This window comes from Bubalus kerabau, chromosome 5 (genome assembly GCF_029407905.1).
Source record: "Bubalus kerabau isolate K-KA32 ecotype Philippines breed swamp buffalo chromosome 5, PCC_UOA_SB_1v2, whole genome shotgun sequence".
NCBI classification, from domain to species: Eukaryota; Metazoa; Chordata; class Mammalia; order Artiodactyla; family Bovidae; genus Bubalus; species Bubalus kerabau.
The window spans coordinates 29574334-29600396 of NC_073628.1; the positions used below are offsets into that span (position 1 = coordinate 29574334).

General features: G+C 39.0%; 1 long non-coding RNA gene across 1 annotated transcript in view; it reads right to left on the bottom strand.

Moving 5' to 3' along the window:
* Positions 1–4090, bottom strand: part of LOC129652600 (uncharacterized) — a 97960-nt gene extending 93870 nt beyond the window's left edge. The window contains exon 1 of the long non-coding RNA XR_008714607.1: positions 3834–4090. This is a non-coding gene — a long non-coding RNA (uncharacterized LOC129652600). The remainder of the gene's footprint in view (positions 1–3833) is intronic.
* Between the last annotated feature and the right edge of the window lie 21973 nt (positions 4091–26063).

Consider the following 26063-nt stretch of genomic DNA (forward strand, 5'->3'; position numbering starts at 1 on the left):
CCCTGCTTAGTGCTCTCAGGCAAGTCACTCAGTGTTTCTCAATTCAGGTTCCTTGTCTATAAAATCTTCAAACTAACACACTGATTTTCAGTCTGGAGTTCAGGAGGAGTCGAGAGTGTTAGGAGGCACAGGAACTGAGAAGTGTGGGTAGGCACGAGAACTGACAAGAAAGTGCAGTCTCTGAATCTCTCCTACTTTTCCTCTTGGAGCCTATTGCTTACAATATCATATGCCTTTTCTTCTTGATTCTAAGTGTCCATCCTGTTCCCCATTCTTGCTAACCTCAATCACGGATTATAGTTGTACACCCCAATCCACTATGACATTTGCTGAGAATGCATCAGAGATTGAAACATCTCGCAAGTTTACAAAATAATAATTAAATTATGCATCTAAGTAAACATCTAGGTTTTTAATCAGTGTACTCCCAGTGAACAATAATACAAGATTTAAATGAATTTTTCTATGATTCTTCCCTCCTTCTTTTGTGACCTCATTCTCCGTTACTAATTTCCTAAGAAAAGACTAAGTATTTGGTTCTCTGCTGTAATACCTGAGAAACCCAGAGATATAATTAGATGTAGATTTTAAATATCATATTTACTTTTTAATTCAAGGTCATTGGATAATGCCTAGATATTATAAAAACCGAGAAAAGCCTTTCCAAAAGATTTGATACAAGCAGAAGAGCAATTATATATATAAGCATATATTTCCATGGTATACCAAAACTTAGAAAGCCCCTTCCAACTAATAACTTGATTTAGATTGAGAAATTACTACACACACATATACAAGCATACAGTTATACACACACACCCTATACTGATGCACAACATCCACATATCCAGACTCATTCCAATTTTGTGACTAGCCTTCTCTGATCTTGGGCAAATCATATCATTTTTTTCAGTGTCAATTTTCCATCTCTAAAATGAAGAGATTGAACTAGGTTATTTCTGAAATAATTGATATCACTTCAAATCTAAAAATAACTTGCTCTTTGTTACTCAACTCAATATTATTTCCTAGTGAAAATAAACAGCTGCTTTTTTCTTCTATACCAAGCAAATCATACTTTGCCGACAAAGGTCCATCTACTCAAAGCTATGGTGTTTCCAGTAGTCATGTATGGATGTGAGTGTTGGGCTATAAAGAAAGTGAAAGTGAAAGTGAGGTCGCTCAGTCGTGTCCAACTCTTCACGACCCCATGGACTGTAGCCTACCAGACTCCTCCGTCCATGGGATTTTCTGGGCAAGAGTACGGGAGTGGGTTGCCATTCTGAGTGCCAAAGAATTGATGTTTTGAACTGTGGTGTTAGAGAAGGCTCTTGAGAGTCCCTTGGACTGCAAACTAGATCAAACTAGTCAGTCCTAAAGGAAACGAGTCCTGAATATTCACTGGAAAGACTGATGCTGAAGCTGAAACTCTAATACTTTGACCACCTGATGTGAAGAACTAACTCATTGGAAAAGACCCTGATGCTGGGAAAGATTGAAGGCAGGAGGAGAAGGGGACAACAGAGGATGAGATGGTTGGATGGCATCACCAACTCGATGGACATAAGTTTGAGCAAGCTTCAAGAGTTGGTGATGGACAGGGAAGCCTGGCATGCTGCAGTCCATGGGGTTGCAAAGAATTGGACACAGCTGAGCAACTGAACTGAATGAAACAAATCATTTTTCTTATTTGCTGAGTGAGAGAAGAATGGTATAAAGTACATAAATTTGGGATTGTGCGTGTGTGTTAATCATCCATAAGATTCTTTAAGTTAACCGGAGGTATATGAACACCTTAACCTTTGTGATTTATTCCCTGAAGCTTTCCCAGGTTATTGGATTTGAAGACTGAACAAAGTGGATACTCAAACCTCAAGAACAATTCTTTACATGGAAGTTTCAATTCTAGGTACCAAAGGCTTGAACTCTTAGGCTTATATATTCATATCTCCTTCTAAAGAGCATCTCCCAGGGAGTGTAGCACTTAGATTTGATTCTGGAAAAAGAATACACAGTAATTTTCGACTCTCAAGTGTACACTTAAAATAATACATGTCTTTTCTGTTGCTTCTTTATATATATTTTACATATATATTTTATAAACACCTTATAAATTTGGTTAATTCTACTTCAATATTTCTAATACTTGTGTTTAAGGCACAAGGAAGGGACCTCACTGACCTCTTCAATAGTACAACTATGATGTGGGTTCTGAGTTTCCTTTCTGCTTTATAAAAATTTACTAGTGATAAAGTGCTGGAGAAAGAATTTCTCCCCTACCCCTTCCCTGGTCCAGCTGTGTGTTTTTTACATGAGAAGAGTGAGAAATCTCCCCTTTTCCTAATACAACTCATATGTTCATAATGGGATCTCAGGGGCATTAGAAACTGTACCTTTTTCTGCTCAAAGTATTTCTAGTACTTGAATTATCTCCATTTAAAACAATGTTCTAAGCAAATTTCACAATACTTGGATAATTTTATACCCTTCCTATGGCAACCCAGTCCAGTATTTTTGCCTGGAGAATCCCATGGACAGAGGAACCTGGCAGGCTACAGTCTATGCGGTTGCAAGAGTTGGACACAACTTAATGACTAAAAGCAGGGGACAACCTAAAGATCTGTGACTCATTTCAGTGTGCAAACTCTGTTATGTTTCTTTGTTAAAAAGTCATATTGGCTTATAATTACATATTCTTTACTGTTGATAAAAGTGGTACAATGCCTGACTGTTCTTAATTATCATATCAGTACAGAAACTGAACTTTATGAAAGCGAGCATTTTTAATTTGTATTGGAATATAAAATTTGACTTAAAATGTTGTGTTAGTTTCTGCTATAGAACAAAGTGAATCAGTTATACATATACCTATATCCACTCTTTTTTTAGATTTCTTTTCCCATATAGGTCATTACAATTTGGCATGGGAGGGATAAACTTGGAGACTGAGATTGACATATATACACTATAATATATAAAGTAGATAACTAATCAGAATCCATTGTATAGCACAGGGAATGCTACTCATTATGACCTATATGGGAAAAGAATCTGAAAAGGAGACAATGTGTACATTAAGGAGGAAACCCAGAAAAATACAACAGTTGGAAAATCTGGGTTCAAGCACTTGTTTTGCCACCAATGTATTAACTGCCGTTCACCAAGTCATTCACTCCTTCCAGGACATTGTCTCCTCATCCATAAAAGGAAGGGAAGCTGAGAATTCTAACCCTTCAGTTCAGACATGCTAAAATTCTTCTTCTCATCTACTGATCTACTAAAGTGACAAGTTAGGTCTTCTGGACAGTTTCCAAAGGCAAAAAGAAGAAAATCAAAGGATTCTTTCTAACATAAGAGCAATAAATAAAAGTGTGCATGGGATACTGCAAAATGATATTAACGCACACAGAAGCAAGTTACTCACTCTGGGAAAAGAGCAAGATAAGACATGAAGTGATACGCAACAGAGGAATGGCAACAGCTGTTAAAACTAAGCAACAGGATTCTAAATGGAGAGTGGGCAACATTCTCAGACAAATGACACTTTAGAGAAAAATGTTCAAATATATACATGTATAAGGTTCAGAGATGGTGATCAATCTGAAGACCAAGAACCAGTGAATCAAATGTGAGAAAGTACATGTTATAGAAGAAAGTGCTTCTGTATTTATAAAAGAGAAAAATGGACTCAAAGGCTCATTCTTCCCTCTTCCCTATCACACTCAGCTTTGAGTGTCTAATATTTTCTGTTAATGAAGAGATTCCTGAGATCACTGGCATCTTAAGTCTTAGGAACTGAATCATAAAGTTTCTCCAGCCTTGACAAAACTTACCTGGATTCAAGGTTATTTTCTCAGGAAGCTGGTCAGTGGATCAAAGTGGAAAAATCCAAAAGTTGAGGTTTTTCCTCCTTTAAAGACCCACTATGGTGGGTCACTCCTTAAAAGCAGAAACTCTGAGCTCTGGTGAAATTTTCTGAGACGTAACTTGTGCACTACATACCTTGGTTTTCTAAATTGCTTGTAACTTCCAAAGAAGGTTTAATAGCTGAATCCCACCTGCTCTTAATGGAGAGTGATTTCAGTAGCAATGCTGTAGAATGAACCAAGCATAGAAAGGGCTCTAAAAAGCAGAGGTTTGGATGGAGTTTTAATTCACATGTGGCAGTAGGGAACCCTGAATTCACAATTAAGCCTAAATTTAACCATAAATTTCCTCCCAATAAATTTATCTCTGCTGCATACTACTATTTAAATGAAGGCCTAACTCACTCTCTAAGGAAACTTTTCACTCAGACATATTAGAAAGAAAAAATGACATTATAATGACTTACATATGGAGAAGGGATCTTTAAAACTTTTTGCTATCAGGCTAACTGGCTATCATAATTAATTGCTGATGACTGAAACATGGTTTAATGGATAATAAAAAGAATGAGAAAGGCAGAAACTTTTGTTTCAGTTCTACCTAAGTTCTTTCCTATAAATCGAAATATATTAACCCACATTTCTAAAGTTTGATTGTTAAAAGAATTAGTTGACTTCTAACCTCACAGAAGACATATATTGAATAAGTAGATATTTTAAAGGTGTATTAAGAATGTATAGGATGTCTTTCTTTTAAAAGTTACTGTATGATAATGCATTCCAACCTGAAGAACTCACAAATGGTTATAATCACTTCTTTTTACAAACTTTAAACTTCTCATTTTGTATTAGGATACAGCTGATTAACAATGCTGTGGCAGTTTCAGGTGAGCAGCGTAGGGACTCAGCCATACACACACATGTCTCCATCCTCCCTTAAACCCATCTCCCATCCAGACTGGCACATAACATTGAGTAGAGTTCCATGTTACATAATAGGTCCTTGTTGGTTATCCATTTTGAATATAGCAGTGTACAATCACTTCTTTTAAAGGCTTAAAAATAGTCCTTCCTGTCAGGAAGATGGAAACGAAGTATATTTCATGTTCTTAGGTGATGACTAAGTGTGGTTTGGTTTTATTGCTGTTTAGGCAAGGTCTATTTATACTCTGGTCTAAAATTTCACAATCAGTAGGGCACAAATTCCAGAAGACAAAGTAAGAATTTAAAAGCAGGAGAAGATAAGCAGCAACTGGAAATCTTCCATAAAATCACACCATTTCAAGAGATGGATCCATCTTACAAAATTTCTGGATAGTAATCAAAAGTAAGCTTGTTCTCCAGTAATACAAAATGTGTAGTGATTTCTACCTATATGATACAGTTGAAAAAAAAAATGGATACTAAACAGAACTATAACTTTATAGTGGGCTTTCCTGATGGCCCAGCAATAAAGAATCTGCCTGTAATGCAGGAGACCTGGGTTTGATCCCTGGATTGAGAAGATGCTCTGGAGAAGGAAATAGCAAACCACTCCAGTATTCTTGCTTGTGAAATCTTATGGACACAGGAGCCTGGCAGGCTACAGTCCATGAGGTTGAAAAAAGCTAGACATGACTTAATAAATAACAACATCATTATCGTAGTTGCCTAAACCCAGACATATTGGACCAAAGCAAATAGTTTGCTTAGTTATTCCACATGGAGGGTACACCTATTAAGTACCAGACCTCATTTGTCCAAACCTCCCAATCTAGGGTAATAGCCATGTGCTCATCCAGATCACAATCATTTACATTTAGGGGTAAATCATTGAAAATAAATCTAGGAATAAATCCTATTCAGCCTCTCAATATCTCCAGGTACAGATGAAATGTGCCTTGCTTGGATTTATCTCCCTCTCTATTCTAGAATCTGCCATGAAGATCACTTCTACCACTGAGTCCCAAACCCAGGTCTAGTTCATGCTCCCCTTGACAAATAAAATATGGTTAAACTAATAGGGAAACACAAGACTAGGGAGAGTATTTACGCTTTCTAGAAAATCATTGAATTGAATCAAACTCTCTAAAACTCCACTGGGAGGCAATTACTTTCTTCACATGCTTATGTTCCTTCACTCTTTCACTCAATAAATGTTTGTTGAGAACCTACTATGTATTAGACACCATGTTAGACTTTAGCAGCATAACATTAGGAAAGACAGTTCCTTCACTTAGGGAACTCAAGATCCAGTTTGGCAGAATGATGAGTGAAAGTGAAAGTGTTAGTCGCTCAGTCATGCCCAAGTCTTCGCAACCCTATGCACCATAGTCCACCAGGCTCCCCTATCCATGGAATTCTCCAAGCAAGAATACTGGAATAGGTAGCCATTTCCTTCTCCAGGGGATCTTTCCAACCCAGGAATCAAACCAAGGTCTCTTGCATTGCAGGCAGTTTCTTTACTGTCTGAGCCGCCAAGGAAGCCCCTGATGTGTTCATATGTCAGTTGCAATTCAGTGTAATAAGCGCCATGTCAGGTCAAGGACAGGGTGCTGAGGTAGGAGAGAAATCAAGAAAGGCTTTCTGGAAAACACTTCTAAGTTGTCTTGAAGAGTAAGTAGTCATCAGCTAGAAATGAGGGTAAAGAAGATTGCTGGAGATCTAAAAGTAGTTCAGTTTATCTGTGCTATGAAATGAAGAGTAGATGATGAGATAGAGATAAACACTCAGGCCATATCTTTCAAAAGCACACTGGGATATCCTCAGGACATAGCATAAAGCTCTCAAAATCTATATGATGAATAAAAAGACAAGACCTCATTTTTTTCTTTCAGCTTCATGGAGGTGTAATTGACAAATAAAATTGTAACATATTTAGAGTGAAAAATGAGATGATTTGATATGTGCATACATTGTAAAATGATTTCCAAGTTAATTAACATATCTATCACCTCATATTTATTTATGATGAGAATACAAGTTCTACTCTCTCAGCAAATTTTAATTATACAATACAGTATTATCAACTATAGTCACCATATTATACATGAGCTCTTCAGACCTTATCCATAATATAACTGAAAATGTGTACCCTTTTACAAAATCTTCCTATTTCCCCCACAATTCAGTCCCTGACAACCACCATTCTACTCTGTTTCTATGAGTTTGACTTAAAAAAAAATGTTCACATGTCAGTGATGCCATACAATACTTTTCTTTCTCTGTATGGTTTATTTCACTAAGTATAATAGCTTCCAGTTTCACCCATGTTATCATAAATGACAGAATGTCCCTCTCTTTTAAGGCTATATAGTATTTCATTGTGTGTATATATCATATTTTCTTTATTCATTAATCTATTGATGGACACGTAGGTTCTTTCCATGTCTTGTAAATGCTGCAATGAAATGGGTTGCAGATATCTCTTTGAGATACTGATTTTGCTTCCTTTGGATATATCCAGAAGTGGGGTTGCTTAACAATAAGATAGTTGAATTTTTAATTTCTTGAGGAACATCCATGTTGTTTTCCACAGTGGCTGTACCAGTTTACATTCCAATCAGTAGTACACAAGGGTTCATGTTCCTCTACATCTTTACCAACAATTATGAATTCTTGTTAATTTAAAAAAATAAATAATGGACATACAACAATGCATTAGTTTCAGAGATATGATATAATGATTTGATGTTTGTATATACTGTGAAATGATCACCACATAAGTGGAGTTAACATTCATAACCATACAGAATTGCAGTTTTTTCTCTTGTGTTAAGAACTTTTAAGATCTACTCTCCAAGCAACTTTCAAATGTATAGTACAGAAGTAATAACTATAGTCGCCAAACTGTACATTACATACCCATGATTTATTACAATTGGAAGTTTGTACCTTTTGACCACATTTATACCCCCTTCATCTATCCCCTATTCCCTGCCTCTGCTGAGGCTGCTGCTGCTAAGTCGCTTCAGTTGTGTCCGACTCTGTGTGGCCCCATAGACCGCAGCCCACGAGGCTTCCCCGTCCCAGGGATTCTCCAGGCAAGAACACTGGAGTGGGTTGCCATTTCCTTCTCCAATACATGAAAGTGAAAAGTGAAAGTGAAGTCGTTCAGTCATGTCTGACTCTTCCTGACCCCATGGACTGCAGCCCACCAGGCTCCTCTGTCCATGGGATTTTCCAGGCAAGAGTACTGGAGTGGGTTGCCATGCCTTCTCCGATTCCCTGCCTCTGAAGACCATCAATCTATTCTCTGTATTAATGAGTTCAAGGTTGTTTCTTTGTTTGTTTTTTTTCTAGATTCCACGTATAAGTAAGATTATATGATATTTGTTTTTCTTTGTATGACATTTCACTTGGCATAATATCCTCAAAGTCCATCCATGTTGCAAATGTCAGGATTTCCTTCTTTTTACGGCATAATTATGTTCCACTTCATACACATACAATATCTTCTTTATGTATTCATTTGTCAATGGACACTTAGGTCATGTTTCAGTCATTGTAAATAATGCTTCAATGAACATCAGATCAGATCAGTCACTCAGTCGTGTCCGACATTTTGCGACCCCATGAATCGCAGCACACCAGGCCTCCCTGTCCATCACCAACTTCCGGAGTTCACTCAGACTCACGTCCATCGAGTCAGTGATGCCATCCAGCCATCTCATCCTCTGTCGTCCCCTTCTCCTCTTGCCCCCAATCCCTCCCAGCATCAGAGTCTTTTCCAATGAGTCAACTCTTCAACATGGGGGTGCTTATATACTTTTAAGTTACTCTTTTTTCTTTCAATAAATGCTCATACATTGAATTACTGGATCATATAGTGTTTCTATTTAATTTTTTTGAGGAATCTTCAAATGATTTTCCATCGTAGCTACACTAGTTTACATTCCCACCCACCGTGCATGAGGGTTTCCTTTCTCCCACATCATTGCCCACACTCATTATTTCTGATGTTTTGACAATAAATAACCTAACAATTGTGAGATGATATTTCATTTTGATTTTTTAATTTATTTTTCATTGGGGGATAATTGCTTTCCAATGTTGTGTTGGTTTCCGCCATACATCAACATGAATCAGCCATAGGGATACACTTGTGCCCCCTCTCCTGAACCTCCCTCCCACCTACCATACCATCCCACCCCTCTAGTTGTCACAGGACACTGAATTGGGTTCTTCCATCCATGGGATCAGAGAAAGGCAATGGCACCCCACTCCAGTACTCTTGCCTGGAAAATCCCATGGATGGAGGAGCCTGGTGGGCTACAGTCCATGGGGTCGCTAAGAGTCGGACACAACTGAGTGACTTCACTTTCACTCTTCACTTTCATACATTGGAGAAGGAAATGGCAACCCACTCCAGTGTTCTTGCCTTGAGAATCCCAGGGACAGGGAAGCCTGGTTGGGCTGAAGTCCATGGGGTCACACAGAGTCGGATTTAGCAGCAGCAGCAGCAGCATCCATGGGATTCTCCAGGCAAGAATACTAGAGTGGGTTGCCATTTCCTTCTCCAGGGGAATCTTCCCGATCCAGGGATCGAACCCAGGTCTCCCGCATTGCAGGCAGACCCTTTAACCTCTGAGCCACCAGGGAAGCCCCATATTATACAACAAATCCCCACTGTCTATCTCTTTCACACATGGTAATATATATGTTCCAATGCTACTTTCTGAATTTTTCCCACCCTCTTCTTCCCCTGCTGTGTCTACAAGGCTGTTCTCTGTGTCTCTATTGCTGCCCTGCAAATATGTTCACAAGTACCATCTTTCTTGATTTCATATTTATGCATTAATATAGAATATTTGTTTTTTTCTTTCTGACTTATTTCACTGTGTATAAAAGGCTCTAGGTTCATCCACCTCTATAAAGCCAATTCAAATTCATTTCTTTTTATGGCTGAATAATATTCTATTATATATATGTATCACAACTTCCTTATCCATTCATCAGTCAATGGACTTCAAAGTTGCTTCCATGTCCTGGCTATTGTAAAGAGTGCTGCGATGATTGTTGGGATATTTGTGTCTTTTTCAATTTTGGTTTTCTCAGGGTATATGCCCAGTAGTGGGATTGTTGTGTGATATGTTAGCTTTATTCCTAGTTTTTTAAGGAATCACCATACTGTTCTCCATAGTGGCTGTATCAGTTTACATTCCCATCAACAGTACAAGAGGGTCCCGTTTTCTCATCATTCTCTCTAGCATTTACTGTTTGCAGATTTTTTTGGTGATGGCCATTCTGACCAGTGTGAGGTGATACCTCATTGTAGTTTTGATTTGCATTTCTCTAACAATAAGTGATGCTGAGTATTTTTTCATGTGTATATTAGCCATCTGTATGTCTTCTTTGGAGAAATGTCTGATTTTGATTTGCATTTCCCTGGTGGTTAGAAACACTGAGCATCTTTTCATGTGTCTGTTGGTTAACTGTATGTCTTTGGGAAAATGTCTTTTCAGTTTGTTGTTAGTGTATAGAAATACAACCACTCACACTTTTCAGAATGGCAATTATTAAAAAGATAAGAAAGAACAAGTTGGCAAGAATGTGGAAAAAAGGGAACTCGCTCACACTATTGGTGGAATGTAAATCACTGCAGCCTCTATAGAAATTAATGTGAAGGTCTCTCAAAAAATTAAAACTGGAACTACCATTTGATCTACAAATTCCACCCCTAGGTACTTACCTAAAAAAAAAATGAAAACACTAATTAAAAAGATATATGCACCCCTATGTTCATTGCAGCATTATTTATAATAGCCAAGGTATGTAAGCAACTTAAGTACCCATAGACAAGTGAATGGATAAATAAGATGTAGTATATGTATACAATAGAGTATTACTCTGTCATAAAACAAAGAATGAAATTTTGCCATTTTGTATATCATGGATGGAGCAAAAGGATGTTATGTTAAGTTTAGCAGAGAAAGAAAAATACCATATGACTTCATTTATATGTGGAATCTAAAAATACAACAAATGAACAAATGACAAAACAGAAACAGGGTTATAGATATAACAGAAAGGTGGTTGCCAGAGGCATGGGAGGTGGGTGGTGGATATGAGAAATACATGAAGGAGATTAAGAGGTACAAACTTCCAGTTACAAAATAAATGTCATGGGTAGAAAATGTACAGAGTAGGGGGATTTTTTCAATAATAATGTAATATCTTTGTATGGTGACATATGATTTTAAAAAAAAGAAATGCAACTGATTTTTGTGTCTTGATTGTGTACCCTGCAACTTTACTGAATTCATTTTATTAGTTCTAGCAGTTTTTTTTTTTTTTTTGATGAAGTCTTTTTGGTTTGCTGTATATAATATCATGTTATCTGCAAACAGTCAAACTTACTTCTTTCTTTTTAATTTAGATGTCTTTTAATTCTTTTTCTTACCTAATTACTCTGGTTAGGACTTCCATTACAGTGCTGAATAAAATTGGTAGGAGTGGACATCTTTGTCTTATTCCTGATCTTATAGGAAACACTTTCAGCTTTTCATCATTTAATGCAATCTTAGTTTCAGATTTATTATATATGGCCTTTATTATGTTGAGGTACATTCCTTCTATATCCAATTTGTTGAGAATTTTTGTCATAAATAAATGCTGAATTTTGTCAAAATTATTTGCATCTACTGAGATGATCATGTAATTTATCCTTCATTTTATTGATGGAGTACAGCACATTTATCAGTTGGCATAATTGAAATATCCTCACATTGTAGGGATAAATTCCAATTAAATATGCTTTATGATCATTTTAATATACTTTCACTTGGTACTATTTTGTTGAGAATTTTTGCTTCTATGTTCATCAAGGATACTGGTTGGTAATCTTTCTTTCCTTGTGGTGTCCTTGTCTGGATTTGGTATCTGGGTAATGCTGGCTTTGTAAAGTGAGTTTGGAAGTGTTTCCTGCTCTTTTATAGTTTGGAAGAGTTTGAGAAGAACTGGAATTTCTTTCTCTTGAAATGTTTGTAGAATTCACCAGTGAAGCCATCTGGTCCTCAACTTTTGTTTGTTGAGAGGTCTTTGGTTACTGTTTCAGTCTCCTAATGTGGAGAAGTCACTCAGGGTTTTTTTGTTGTTTTTTTTCTCTCAGAGGAAATTGCTCCCTGTGTACCTATAGGGGTTTCCCACGTGGCTGAAGTGGTAAAGGATCCACCTGGCAATGCAGAAGACAGAGGAGACACAAGTTTGATCCCTGGGTCAGGAAGAGTAAGCACATGTTTCTATACATTTGGTGTGTCCATAGGATGAGGGAAGTCCAGGAGCCTTTTATGTCAGCATTTGGTCCTTTCTCTCTCCATTTGCTGCTACTGCTACTGCTAAGTTGCTTCAGTCGTGTCTGACTCTGTACAACCCTGTAGACAACAGCCCACCAGGCTCCCCCGTCCCTGGGATTCTCCAGACAAGGACACTGGAGTGGGTTGCCATTTCCTTCTCCAATGCATGAAAGTGGAAAGTGAAAAATGAAAGTGAAGTCACTCGGTTGTGTCCGACTCTGTGCAACCCCATAGATGGCAGCCCACCAGGCTCCCCCGTCCCTGGGATTCTCCAGGCAAGAACACTGGAGTGGGTTGCCACTTCCTTCTCCAATGCATGAAAGTGAAATGTGACACTGAAGTTGCTCAGTCGTATCCAACCCTCAGCGACCCCATGGACTGCAGCCTACCAGGCTCCTCCATCCATGGGATTTTCCAGGCAAGAGTACTGGAGTGGGGTGGCTCCATTTGCTACATGGCCTCAATTCTTTGGACCATATAGAAAATGTTAAGTGAGTCGGCTGTAAAGAAAGGCTTCTTTGGTGGCTCAGTTGGTAAAGAACCCGTCTACAATGCAGGAGACTGCCTGCAATGCAGGAGATGCGGGTTGAATCCCGGGGTTGCGAAGATTCCCTGGAAAAGAAAATGGCAACCCACTCCAGTATTCTTGCCCAAGAAATCCCCATGGACAGAGGAGGTTTGCGGTCTACCTTCCATGAAGTCACAAGAGTCGGACATGACTTACCGATTAAACCATCACCACAACCAGCTATAAAGACAATGTACTAATACAATTATGTAAAGTTTAAAAATAAAATTAAATTAAAAAATTTTTTCTCAGATTACTGACTGTCAGTTGCACAGCAGAGAATTAAGGCAAAAACATGTTCACTGAAGGAAAGTATAAACTTCAGTTCCTATTATTCTGTGTTGAAACTGAAGTGTGAAAAACAGCACTTCCTTGAACAGCTGAGCAATATTTTCATTTCACAGATGAGGAAATTAAAAGATAAAGATCAACTATGTTAGTTTCTATCTTAGTATATAAGGTAAAATCAGAATTCAGATTTATTCACATCAGATAAGCATGTCTAGACAACAAATTATATGGCATGGTGGTTACTTGACATACACTCAGAAAGAACTAGTTTCTTGCTCTAGTTTGACAGATGGTATTTAGGCAAATGACTACCCACTCTTTACACTAGGATTAAGATTTCTATTATTTCTAATCTTCTTGAATTTTTAACTGTTATGCTTTCAAATATGAATAACTTTACTTATTGCCCACTACTTTCAGGAAAGTGTGAAAAGCAGAATAATCTTACTTTGTTTAACTGAAATTAAGCCAACTTGGTGTATAGTCAGCCTGAGATTTTTCTACCTGAACTTTAAGATTTTGAATTGCTCCATGTAAGTATAGTGATATGTCTAGATGAATGTCTAAGAAGCCTCTGCTAAGTCGCTTCAGTCGTGTCCAACTCTGTGCGACCCCATAGACGGCAGCCCACCTGGGATTCTCCAGGTAACAACACTGGAGTGGGTTGCTATTTCCTTCTCCAATGCATGAAAGTGAAAAGTGAAAGTGAAGTCGCTCAGTCGTGCCCGACTCTTAGCAACCCCACGGATTGCAGTCCACCAGGCTCCTCCATCCATGGGATTTTCCAGGCAAGAGTACTGGAGTGGGGTGGCAGAAGCCTCTACAGGGGAGCTAATTCCTTTTCCCCACGTCTAGTTTCCATTTACTTTCACCTCAGCATTCCTTGTGGGTACTGTGTATCTAAATAGTGTTCAAGAACCTGTGAGCAGATCTCCTAGGCTCTTCAGCAGACATCGACCGGTCAGAGTAAACTTTCTCTTTCTTTGGCTGTGTGGCATGTGGGATCTCAGTTCCCTAACCAGGGATTGAACCCTTGCCCCCATGCAGTGGAAGCATGGAGTCTTAACTGGACCTGGATAAACTTTACATGAATCTTAAATCACTGTTGAACTGGACAAGTTTTCTCATCTATTTTTCTACCACAGTCACAGATTTGTTTAAAATTTTTATAGAAATTTTTGGATTTGGGTACTAATGTTTATTGAGCAGTTACCACAGGCCTTTCAACTTTCTAAGTGTTTTACATTTTAACCCATTTGATTTTTATAATAACTCTATAATTGCTTTTGTTCACATCCCATTATGTGTATAAAAAATGAAAAGAACAATCGGAGTTTAGAAAGACTAGGAAACTTGCCCCAAACTGTACAGCTGCTGCTGCTAAGTCGCTTCAGTCGTGTCCGACTCTGTGCGACCACATAGACGGCAGCCCACCAGGCTCTGCCGTCCCTGGGATTCTCCAGGCAAGAACACTGGAGTGGGTTGCCATTTCTTTCTCCAATGCATGAAAGTGAAAAGTGAAAGTGAAGTCCCTCAGTCGTCCCCGACTCTTAGCAACCCCATGGACTGCAGCCCACCAGGCTCCTCCGTCCATGGGATTTTCCAGGCAAGAGTACTGGAGTGGGGTGCCATTGCCTTCTCCTAACTGTACAGCTAGTAAACTGTTATAGAGTCAGAATTCAAGACTAAATGGTTTGATTCCACCACAGGTTCGATTCAAGCTAAATCACTGTATGCATCATCTCTCCAGGATGAAGTTACAACAATTCCAGTCTTCAGTTTCCTTATGCTGAGGATATTTCCCACTTTGTGAAGTGACTTTCTGTTTACAAAACATTCTCATTGCTTTTCTTCTCTGAAACTAACAAACCATTTGAAGTTATCTGGACAAGTTTTCAGATCCACATTTCAGAGAAATAACTGGCTCTTGTGGGGATGGCTTAGCTAATGCTTGGAGAGCTAAGACCACACTCTGGATCAACTATCTCATTTAATATTTCCAACAGGAATTCCTTTCCCTACTATACAGCATATTTTTTTTTACACAAGCAAAACGAGAATAGAAATACCACCTAAGGGCCATTCTAAACTATTCCTCTTGGCTTTTCAGGGCCTATGGTTTGCATAAGGAGATGACTGAATGATAGCTCTGTGATGTAGAGAAATGCAACTCAGAACTGGAAAGAACTGTCAAGAATCAAGGAAAACAAATACTATCAGTGGCAAATGGGCCCCAAACTCAGGTTAATCTCACCATTTATGTCCTAAATGAAAAGTCATGCCCAGATATTGACACTAGAGAAAATCAGGATTCACAACAGCAAAAATAAGAGGCAGGATGGTGTGCACTGAATATATTAAATGAACACTAACCAAAGCCAGGTCACTCAAAGTCATACAATTGCCAACGTTTGTCAGAAGTAGAATCAGTGGGCTGAAACCACTCCGGGCGAGGTCTCCTTTATAGCCAAATAAGAATCATAATTTTCTTAGTATACACTGGCTCGGATACCTGAATGAGGGAAAGTCAGTTTCTGAGAAGAGTCTTAATATAATTATGGGAAGAAATGCCAAGGCTAGCAATCAGGGAGACTTAGATTCCGATTTCTGCCTCAGGACTGATTTGTAATAAAATCTCTTATGCAAATCATTTATCTCTCTAGGATTATTTGATCACCTCAAAAACAGGTATCTGCCCTGCTTGCATTTGAAGGTTTAATGTGAGAGTCATGTGAGAAAGTAAGTGTGAAAGAAATTAAAAAGCAAAAATGTGAAGTATGCATGAATGAGTTTAAATGATCTGAGCAATAACAAGAATTTCCTCAGGATGGGCCATTGGTATAGTATATATCTGGGAAGAAATATTTACTGACAGTATACAATATACCAGATATTGTGTTGGGCACTTTTCACCATTTTCTGTGATATAAGGACTATCATATATGAAAGATATAGGAGAATGACTGGAAGATTCCAATATCATGATAGACATGGATGAGAAGCATGTATAGGAGGCAATAATTTGATGTTTGGGACTTAAAGAGGTGCCTTGAGATCTTCTAAGACACAATTTCTATGAGAATTATATTGATATAGAATTCATATTTCAAGGCAGCTAGGGTTATCTCTTCAGTCCCTAAATAAACAAATTTGCTTCTGCTCTTTCACAATGAGAAGCTGTTTCTCACCCTATACAGCTCACTCTCTTTATTTTAATAGAGGCCTTGTAAAAAGGTCATATGAATGGATCAGGATAAATTTGTGATCATTCTCAGAAAAGCCATCTCAAAGAACTTGTGTGATTGAAAGAGGGTGAGTTACACCAAGCACATTTTCCTTTCCTCCTCCTTCTCCTCCTCTTGGTCCTCTTTTCCCTCGTCTCCTTCTTCTGCATTATCATCATCATCATCTGAAAGCTGGGAAACCCCCTCTGTCCTTGAACAAGTCAGGTAGACTTTCTTTCTGCAGTGTCCCCATATATGGAAAAAAAGAGAGTTGGATTGGTATTGCCAATGTTTCTCAGCTATAAATTTTAAGAACTGTCAAAAAAATCATACTGAGTTCATTCTGTATAAAACAGAAGGAAAAGGAAATAACACAGATCACAGTCTCTGCCCTCAAGCGGCTTAGAGATTAGATTACATTTTATTATATTTATATTATATTTTTAAAAGTTCTTGTTCACAACAAAAATTACTAGGAAAAAGTATCACTAGGAAATACTGAAATTTTATTATTATATATAATTTTCAATAGTATTTATCTTTGAAAGGATTAATCGGGTTATTCACCTCTTTCCTTTACCATAACACCCTTTTCTCCCCTGCTCCTATGCTACATACTTCTGCATTTCCTGCTTCCAAAATTCTATTCATGATTCATAGCCAAAGCCTTAAATACCGCATCCATCAAAAGGCCTTCTTCCCTCAAAGAAGAGACGATCATTCTGTCCTTTAAATTCCAGTTCTACTTCCTGATTTGCCTGTGTAGCGTCAAAGTCTGGAGGCACCTGAGGTGCATTCTATTTTGAGGAGTGAGGGTGCTGACTTTAAAGTCTGGTTCAACTGCTGATTAGTTAGTGACTTCCCTAAGCCTTCAATTCCCCTCCAGTAAAGTCAGTCTGATACTGATCTCTTCTGCACAGGGCTGTTGGACAGATTAAACATGGTAATGCATGCATGTGCTTAGCAGAGACTCAGTGACCGTATTTGAATCCTCCCCTGGCAATCATTTAGGTTAGCTTTCTACTCCTGTCATTCTTGTATCTGTTTTGTCTTCTCTGGAAAAGAATAAAATCTGAGGACAGGAAATTCTTCTCTTACTTATCCTGTGCATTTTCCCCCTCACCCCACCCCTATCCCTCTCCTCAGGACTTAGCACACATTCTCTTTATCTGTAAATTTTGTCACATTGGTATCAGTCAGTACAAATATTCTAGGAAGCCTGTTAAGAATGTTCAGTAATGTACATGTCAACATTCACAAGGACAGAGTGGAAACCTCTCTTAGTCTTCTTTCTACTCCCCAGCCTCGCTCCTCCCTTCCTGGCTCTGGAGAGGAGGCTACAGTTAGAATAAAATGACCTTAAGAAAATTATCAATTTTCTAATGAAAATCCATATTGTTAAAAATGCAGCCTCTGGCACAATCCCTAAGGGAGAGCACGTGTTCCCACAATGTAATTAGCCAATTTGTGAGGCCTGCCTTGGTGAGCACAGAACCTCCATTGACCCTGGAAAATAATCAGCTGGAGCTCTGAATCATGAAACACGAAAGCTCAGAACTGTGCTGTCTCCAGCTGACACACCAGCTCCTGTCACTGAAGGCCGTCCAGCCACGAGACTGCAAGAGCAAAATTCAGTCACCTGTGTCCCTCCTCTCCTTCCTCTCCACCCTGGGCTCCAGCCTAACGCTGTTCCCTTTCCTGAGTCTCTTTGTAACTGCCTCAGGGTTTGGCAGTTTTCCACTGTGTTCAACTTGCTGCTGCTGCTGCTAAGTCACTTCAGTCGTGTCCGATTCTGTGCGACCCCATAGATGGCAGCCCACTAGGCTCCTCTGTCCCTGGGTATAAAAACCTGACTGTGAAATACCAAATGTGTTTACAGGACTTCTGATGGCTCTTCATCTAGATCATAAATATGAAATACTTTGTCACATTTCTCAGAAGACATTCCATCTCCAAGATTCAACAGGCAGCAACAATTTACTCATCACCAGACTGTAACACATTCTCAACTTTGCAGTTCTCAGTCAAGTCCATGCACGCAGCTGCCCTGTGCTAACGAGTGGGACAATATTAAGTCATGTACTCTGAGTGGTCACATCTTAATGATGGTTTCTAAACTGTAAGAGATTTGTTTGGTGGCCTCTGCACATCCTAACAGCTAACATAGAAGTGTCTGAGACTCTGAGGTTCAAGGCTTTCTGTCACTGCTGTTAACAGTAAACATAGGCAGTGCTGACTGTGGCTAAATCACAGGTTTAGAAGTCAGACAGACATGTGTTCTGCTGTCTACAGAATGTGTCACCTGGGAAGTTAATTTTCTAAGCCTCACTTTCCTCGTAAAAATAAACTAACAAGAAATAACAAAATTACTTTATAGCATTATTCATGACACTAAAGTGAAGTAATATATACACAGGGAAGTAGTTGGCATTTATGTTGGATGGCATCTCCAACTCAACGGACATGAGTTTGAGTAAGCTCCAAAAGATGGTGAAGAACACAGAAGCCTGGCATGCTGCAGTCCATGGGGTCACCAAAAGTCGGACATGACTGAGTGACTGAAAAACAACAAGTAAAGGCACCAATAAAAGACAAAAACACTTCTATATCCATTACAAAATAGAAATATGAAGGCCAAAATGATTACTGAGCCCTCAGAAGTATTATCGTATTCTGGCTGAGCCACCTGGACTTGGTGCAGAACTTAGAAAGATTTTATTTCACCCCAAGATGCAGGATACCATCGTTATTTTTTTCCTTCATCCTACTCAATCCAAGATTAACTGGTATTCTCTAGGAATGATGCTTTAGGCATCTAGGAATGATTGTGTAGGATGATTCTTTAGGTATCTGTCTCTTCTGCTGGAATATAAGATCTCAAGGGCAAGATTATGTCTTTATTTTCTTTATCCACCTCACCTATTCCTGTCCAACAGGAGAAGACCACGGACTAATTTCTAGTGTGAGGTCAGCTCCTCAGCTCCTAGCTGATATCTCCAGGGTACTTTATTTCTTCTTTCTGATGTGTTCACTACTATTTATCTTATAAACAGAAGGGACTATTCAGGACCTTCCTGAAGATGTTAAGAAGATGTGGCGATAATACACAGAAGAACTATACAAAAAAGATCTTCACAACCAAGATAATCACAATGGTGTGATCACTCACCTAGAGCCAGACATCCTGGAATGTGAAGTCAAGTGGGCCTTAGAAAGCATCACTATGAACAAAGCTAATGGAGGTGATGGAATTTCAGTTGAGCTATTTCAAATCCTGGAAGATGATACTGTGAAAATGCTGCACTCAAATTTGCCAGCAAATTTGGAAAACTCAGCAGTGGCCACAGGACTGGAAAAGGTCAGTTTTCATTCCAATCCCAAAGAAGGGCAAAGCCAAAGAATGTTCAGACTACCACACAATTGCACTTATCTCAAACGCTAGCAAAGTAATGCTCAAAATTCTCCAAGCGAGGCTTCAACAGTAGGTGAATCGTGAACTTCCAGATGCTCAAGCTAGATTTAGAAAAGGCAGAGGAACCAGGCATCAAATCATCAACATCAGTTGGATCATCGAAAAAGCAAGAGAATTCCAGAAAAAATATCTACCTCTGCTTTATTGATTATCCCAAAGCCTTTAACTGTGTAGATCACAACAAACTGTATAAAATTCTGAAAGAGATGGGAATACTAGACCACCTGACTTGCTTCCTGAGAAATCTGTATGCAGGTCAAGAAGCAACAGTTAGAACTAGACATGGAAAAATAGACTGGTTCCAAATCGGGAAAGGAGTACGTCAAGGCTGAATGTTGTCACCCTGCTTATTTAATTTACATGCAGAGTACATCATGTGAAATGCTGGGCTGGATGAAGCTCAAGCTGGAATCAAGATTGCTGGAAGAAATACCAATAACCTCAGATATGCAGATGATATCACCTTATGGGTGAAGTGAAGAATAACTAAAGAGCCTCTTGATGAAAGTGAAAGAGGAGAGTGAAAAAGTTGGCTTAAAACTTAACATTCAGAAAACTAAGATCATGGCATCCGGTCTAATCACTTCATGGCAAATTGGTGGGGAAACAATGGAAACAGTGACCAACGTTATTTTTGGGGGCTCCAAAATCACTGCAAATGGTGACTGCAGCCATGAAATTAAAAGATACTTGCTCCTTGGAAGAAAAGCTATGACCAACCTAGACAGCATATTAAAAAGCAGAGAGATTGCTTTGCTGATGAAAATCCATCTGGTCAAAGCTATGGTTTTTCCAGTAGTCGTGTATGGATGTGAGAGTTGGACCAATAAGAAAGCTAAGCACTGGAGAATTGATGCTTTTGAACTGAGGTGTTGGAGAAGACTCTTGAGAGTCCCTTGGACTGCAAGGAGATCAAACCAGTCAATCCTAAAGGAAATCAGCCCTGATTATTCATTGGAAGGATTGATGCTGAAGCTGAAACTCCAATACTTTGGCCTCCTGATGCAAAGAACTAACTCACTGGAAAAGACCCTGATGCTGGGAAAGATTGAAGGCAGGAGGAGAAGAGGACGATAGAGGATGAGATGGTTGGATGGCATCACTGAATCAAAGGACATGAGTTTGAGCAAACTCCCGCAGCTGGTGGTAGACAGGGAAGCCTGGCGTGCTGCAGTCCATGGGGATGCAAAGAGTCGGACATGACTAAGTGACTGAACTGAACTGAACTGATTCAGGATCTTGGCATTGTTTTGTTTACATGCTTTGTTTACATGTGCTGTCTCATTTAATCTTCACAACTCTCTGTGAAGTAGACACTCTTGTTATTTTTCTAGTACAGATGAAAGAAATGAGGCTTAGGGGGGTTAAACAAACTCATCAAAGGTCAGACAGTATACGACTAAACCTGAATCCCAAAAAAGACCTTACTGATTATAAAGGCCCCTGACTAAATACCTATTCACAACAAGTATTGATTGCTGTAATGAGGCTGAGCAATCACCATGAAATGTTGTTGGTGGATTTTGTTATTGAATTTCAAGTTTTTCAGACCACCTGACTCCCTTTGACAGTTGGATAGCTCAAAACTATTTACATTTACCATCACAACCATCTCATATAACCAGAGATTCAGATTCAAATCTGACTTTCTTATTTTTAGAATTCAAGTTTCAGCATGAACTCGCATAGCATCAGTGTAACCTTTTCTGTATGGACCCTCCTGATACGTGATGGTGTATTCTTCCAACCTCATACATCCTCACTGGCCAAAGGTTTCTAGGCATGAAGACCCTATACTAAATGTTGGTGCCCTGTTTCTCTATTTTTCAGGAACTTCACTCAAAGAAGATATTGAAGTTTGGGACCTGGGCATGCCAGGTTAAAAATGCGACAAACTAGTTTCACTTAACAGGAACATGACCCCAGTGAGGGATAAGTGCCAGCTGTTACCTGAATATTTTCAGGGAACCACACTTCCCTCAAAGATGCCTTACAGCTTTGAGACTTAAGAGGGGGGTCTAAAACTTCTGTACATTGTACTGCCACAGGCCAAGCTATGTTAATGCTCAGATGAAAATACAGAAAACAGGTTTAGCCTGTTTTTAGATAACACAGAAATCAGAGTCAGTGGGGAAGCCAGAATGATTTTGAAGACAGTTGAGTCATTATCTTGTATTAACAGAAATGAAAAGGATCTTTTCTGGACTCTGTACTTGGAAGTCCATATTGCCTCCATAACAAAAAAATAAGTCCTGTCCCCTCTGCCCCTCTGGCCCTTTTCACAAGCCCCTGGTTGGTGCACATCTTCTGTCCTCAAATGAGCTTGGCTAATTGATTCTCTTAACACTGGGGGTGACTTTCTCAGATGGTTTCCCCATAATCTTTTTGGCTGTTTCTAATCCTATTAGCAAGTTCTCATCACGGAACATTAATGTGGTTGTATCCGATTTCATTTTTTGCCAATACCCTAGAAAATGCAGCAGCTTATTAGTGACTTTTTATGTTATGTGGCTTTAGCAAAATTGAATGCTAATGAGATGTGATTGGGTGGAAAATTATAGCACTAAGGTGCTTGCCTTTGGTAATTGAAGCACAGACTTTAGTTTGAAATGGGGGCGGTGGGGGGGGTACCAGATTTTCTTTTACTTAATAGTGATCTCTGAGGCATAGAAAGGTACTGTGTATTTATAATTATCCAGCAGATAATTAAGTGGCTTTCACTGGCAGACTGTTGAACAGCCTTGCAGATCCCAGAGATGGTCAAGAAAAGCAACAGCCAGACTACAGTTGCATCGTCTCTTCTGAAACCTCACTTATAACCTCCTCCCTGCCCCTAAAGGTGTGGAAAGGGATGCAGGATCATAACAATGATGGTGGTCTTATCTAAAATAAACTTATTAAATGAGACAGATTCTTTACTTAGTAGTCAGGTGCCAAATGATTCAACAGCTTTTCTTGCCATTGAATTTCAAGCAGAAATCAATGTACATTATACAGTTGCAATAGCTGAGATTGCAAAAGACTCAAGGAAGATGTAAAGACTGTGATTTACTGCAATATGTCATCACTGTAATGATCAGGAGATGGAGTAAAATTTGTCCATGGACTATACCTTATATCTTGTTCATTTTGTATGTGTCAGAAGAGCTACTTGCATAAGCTCCACGATTGTAGTATTCATGTTGCAAAATCATAACTGTCCAACTGAAAAGAACTGTCTCTACATTCAGAACAACTTTAAGAATGAGAAGCTGCTTTATGGGAACTTGTATATCATCATTCTACCGTAGATGGTGCTACCCAGAGAATCTGGCATAGTTTATGATAAATACCATGACTAGGGGTTGTTAAACTCAGTGGGATGTACTCCCTGTGCCACCACATGGCACTAAAGGGACACAGAAGAGACTGTCACAAAGCTTTTGCATAATTCAAGCAACTAACTTGTTCTCTCTTTTTTAGAATCATATACAATTAATACACTTCCCTTGTGGCTCAGCTGGTAAAGAATCTGCCTGCAATGTGGGAGACCTGGGTTCAATTCCTGGGTTGGGAAGATCCCCTGGAGAAGGGAAAGACTACCCATTCCAGTATTTTGGCCTGGAGAATTGCATGGACTGTATAGTCCATGGGGTCACAAAGAGTCAGACACAGCTGAGCAACTTTCACTTTCACACACACAATTAATACACTATTAATACACATTATACAATTACACAATACATACACTATTATAGGGCTTTCCTGGTAGCTCAGTGGTAAAGAATCTACCTGCCAATGCACAAGACAAGGGTTCAATCCCTGGGTCGGGAACATCCCCTGGAGAAGGAAACGGTAACCCACTCCAGTATCCTTGCCTGGGAAATCCCATGAACAGTGGAGCCTGGTGGCCTACAGTGCATGGGGTCACAAAAGAGTTGGATATAACTTAGCAACTAAACAACACCATTATAAAATTCCTTGAATTGAGGAAAGTTTGAAAATTCACCTCTGTAATCTATAGTGAAGATGAGCATAAGACCAGGTGCTATCTTGAAGAATTAGCAGATGACCTCAAAATATTCAAAAGTAATCATCAACCACCAGAGAACAGAAGCTTATATTCTGCTAACTTTATCCAACTCCTTTCCTTCTCTTCAGATTCTGCCTTCTCCCATATCTGCACTCAAGGACTTTTGTCCTTCATCATTTGCCACTAACTTGTTCTTGTATGCCAACTATCTCTAACACCAACAACTTCTGCAAGTTCACACAAGTAACTATCCTGCCAATCTAAAATCTAGAGAAAGATATACAATTTTTAAAGGAGGAAAAATATAAACCTAAATGACAATGATTAGTACCTGAAGGATATTCTTCTCCTTAGTTGTCAGTAAAACTACTGATTGTCTTTTAGAAGTTAAATATCTACTTCTAAAAAGGACATAAAGTGCTTTACTGTAAGAGCAACATATGGTCAAAGTTTCATTCATTCATTGCTCTGTATCAAAGTACCCCAAGACTTAATGGCATAAAATACCAACCATTTTATTCTATATACAATTGTATGATCAAGAAGTTGGAAATGAAACCGTAGGATGGCTTATCTCTGCTCAGTGACTGGGATCTCAGCTGGGGTGGTTTGAACACCCTCAATTGCTTGGTCAATATGTATATGAAGTCTCAGGTTGTTGGGGGTTTCCTTGAGTCTTCCCTCTGCCTACCCGCCAAGGATAGAACCAAAGTGTTTCCTTTATTCACATGTCTGGCATTGTTGGAATGACCGGCATAGCTGAGACTGACGGGTCTCTCTCTCTCCCTTCATGCATTCTCTCCATGCAGCTTCCTCAAAGCTTATAAGTCTGAGTAGTTGGACTTCTTATGTGATGAGTAGTTTTCCCTTGTAATCTAATAGGCCTATATGGAAACTGTGAAGCCTCTTGTGAATGATCTGATTTCAAGTCCCAGAACTTGACCTCCACTGCATTCTAGTGGTCAAATATGTCACTAATACCAACCTTGATTCAAGAGCAGAGGAATCAGACAATCTTCTCAATGGAAGGAGTAGCACTGAGCATACAGCCACCTTAATGCATACTGTTTGGTGCTGAGACTGATGACGGCTGCACAACTGAAGGAACAAGTAATTATAGTGAAAAACTAGGCTAATAACATGTCCTGCTACTAGTGTGGAGTCTAACCCTGAGCTTCCTAGTGATCAAAGCAAAAAGGAAAGAAAAACACAGCAACATAGTGTTCATTAAATCATTTCAAAAAGGTCATGCTAGAAATTTTCAGTTATTTCCCAGAGAATAAAATGATAATCAACAAAGACAGAATAAGTGATGTGTATTTTAGGCAGTTCCTTTCTTCCTAACTCTCCTTTTCCACCTCAGTAACCCAGTTCACCCTTGTGGTGGCAGTCATTCTGGATAGGAAGTTAGCTGCCTAGAATGGGGCTTGAGATTAAGAAGAAAGGAAAAAGAAATAAGGGAAATGACAGTGAGCTGTATTAACCAAAGGATAGGAAAAACAAAGAAGAAAAGGAGAGACAGAAAGACTGACAGAGGAAGAACCAGAAATTACACAGAACGTTGTTTTGCTCTGCCTTGTGAAGAGTTTCTCCAGTCACAAACTCGAATATCTGTGAGACCCGGCAGGTGCCTAAAATATCTGAAACATGTGAAGTACAAAGAACACAGAAAGCAGCAGAGCCTCTGCTAAGTGGCAGCATCTCCTCACCTGTGGGCCTGCTCTCCCTCGGAGAGTGTGTTCTTGCTTAAGTAAATCCTCACTTTACTTTCTTAACCTCCCTGCCTTTCTGTCTCCAAATTCTCTCCTTGAAGAAGCAAGAACCTTAAAGTCACCAGGAACATGATCACAGATGTTTGCAGATGTGACCTTTCTCAATAAGTTCTAAGACCTATCACTTCCTGAAAAAATTATTGGGGGAGAAATTAGAGGAGGTGTTCTTATTGCTCACAAGGGATAAAATAATGAACTCAGCCAGGCTAGTGCCAAATACAGACCCTTGTTTAAATCCAAAGTCTTAGAGCTGAGAAATGCACCAGTGTATTCTGTAAGGCAAGCTACTGCTATGCCATTTATCTCTGATTGCTACTTTTTTAAAATCCAAGGTGCTAAAAGCTAAAAGAGGACTCTAATATGTTGTTTACTATGGAAAATCAGATAATGTTAGTACTCCTTAAATTCTGATCTTTGTTTTCTTTTCCCTCCTTTAATGCACTGCCATTCAAAAACCGTATAGCCATAAAACCAGCAGAAGAGTAGCACTCTCTTTTTCATCAAAAATATTTTTCCTTAAAAAGTAGAATTGTTAGTAAAACATGCTGCTGCTATAGTTGGTTTCTTCCTTTCTGAAATTTTTGG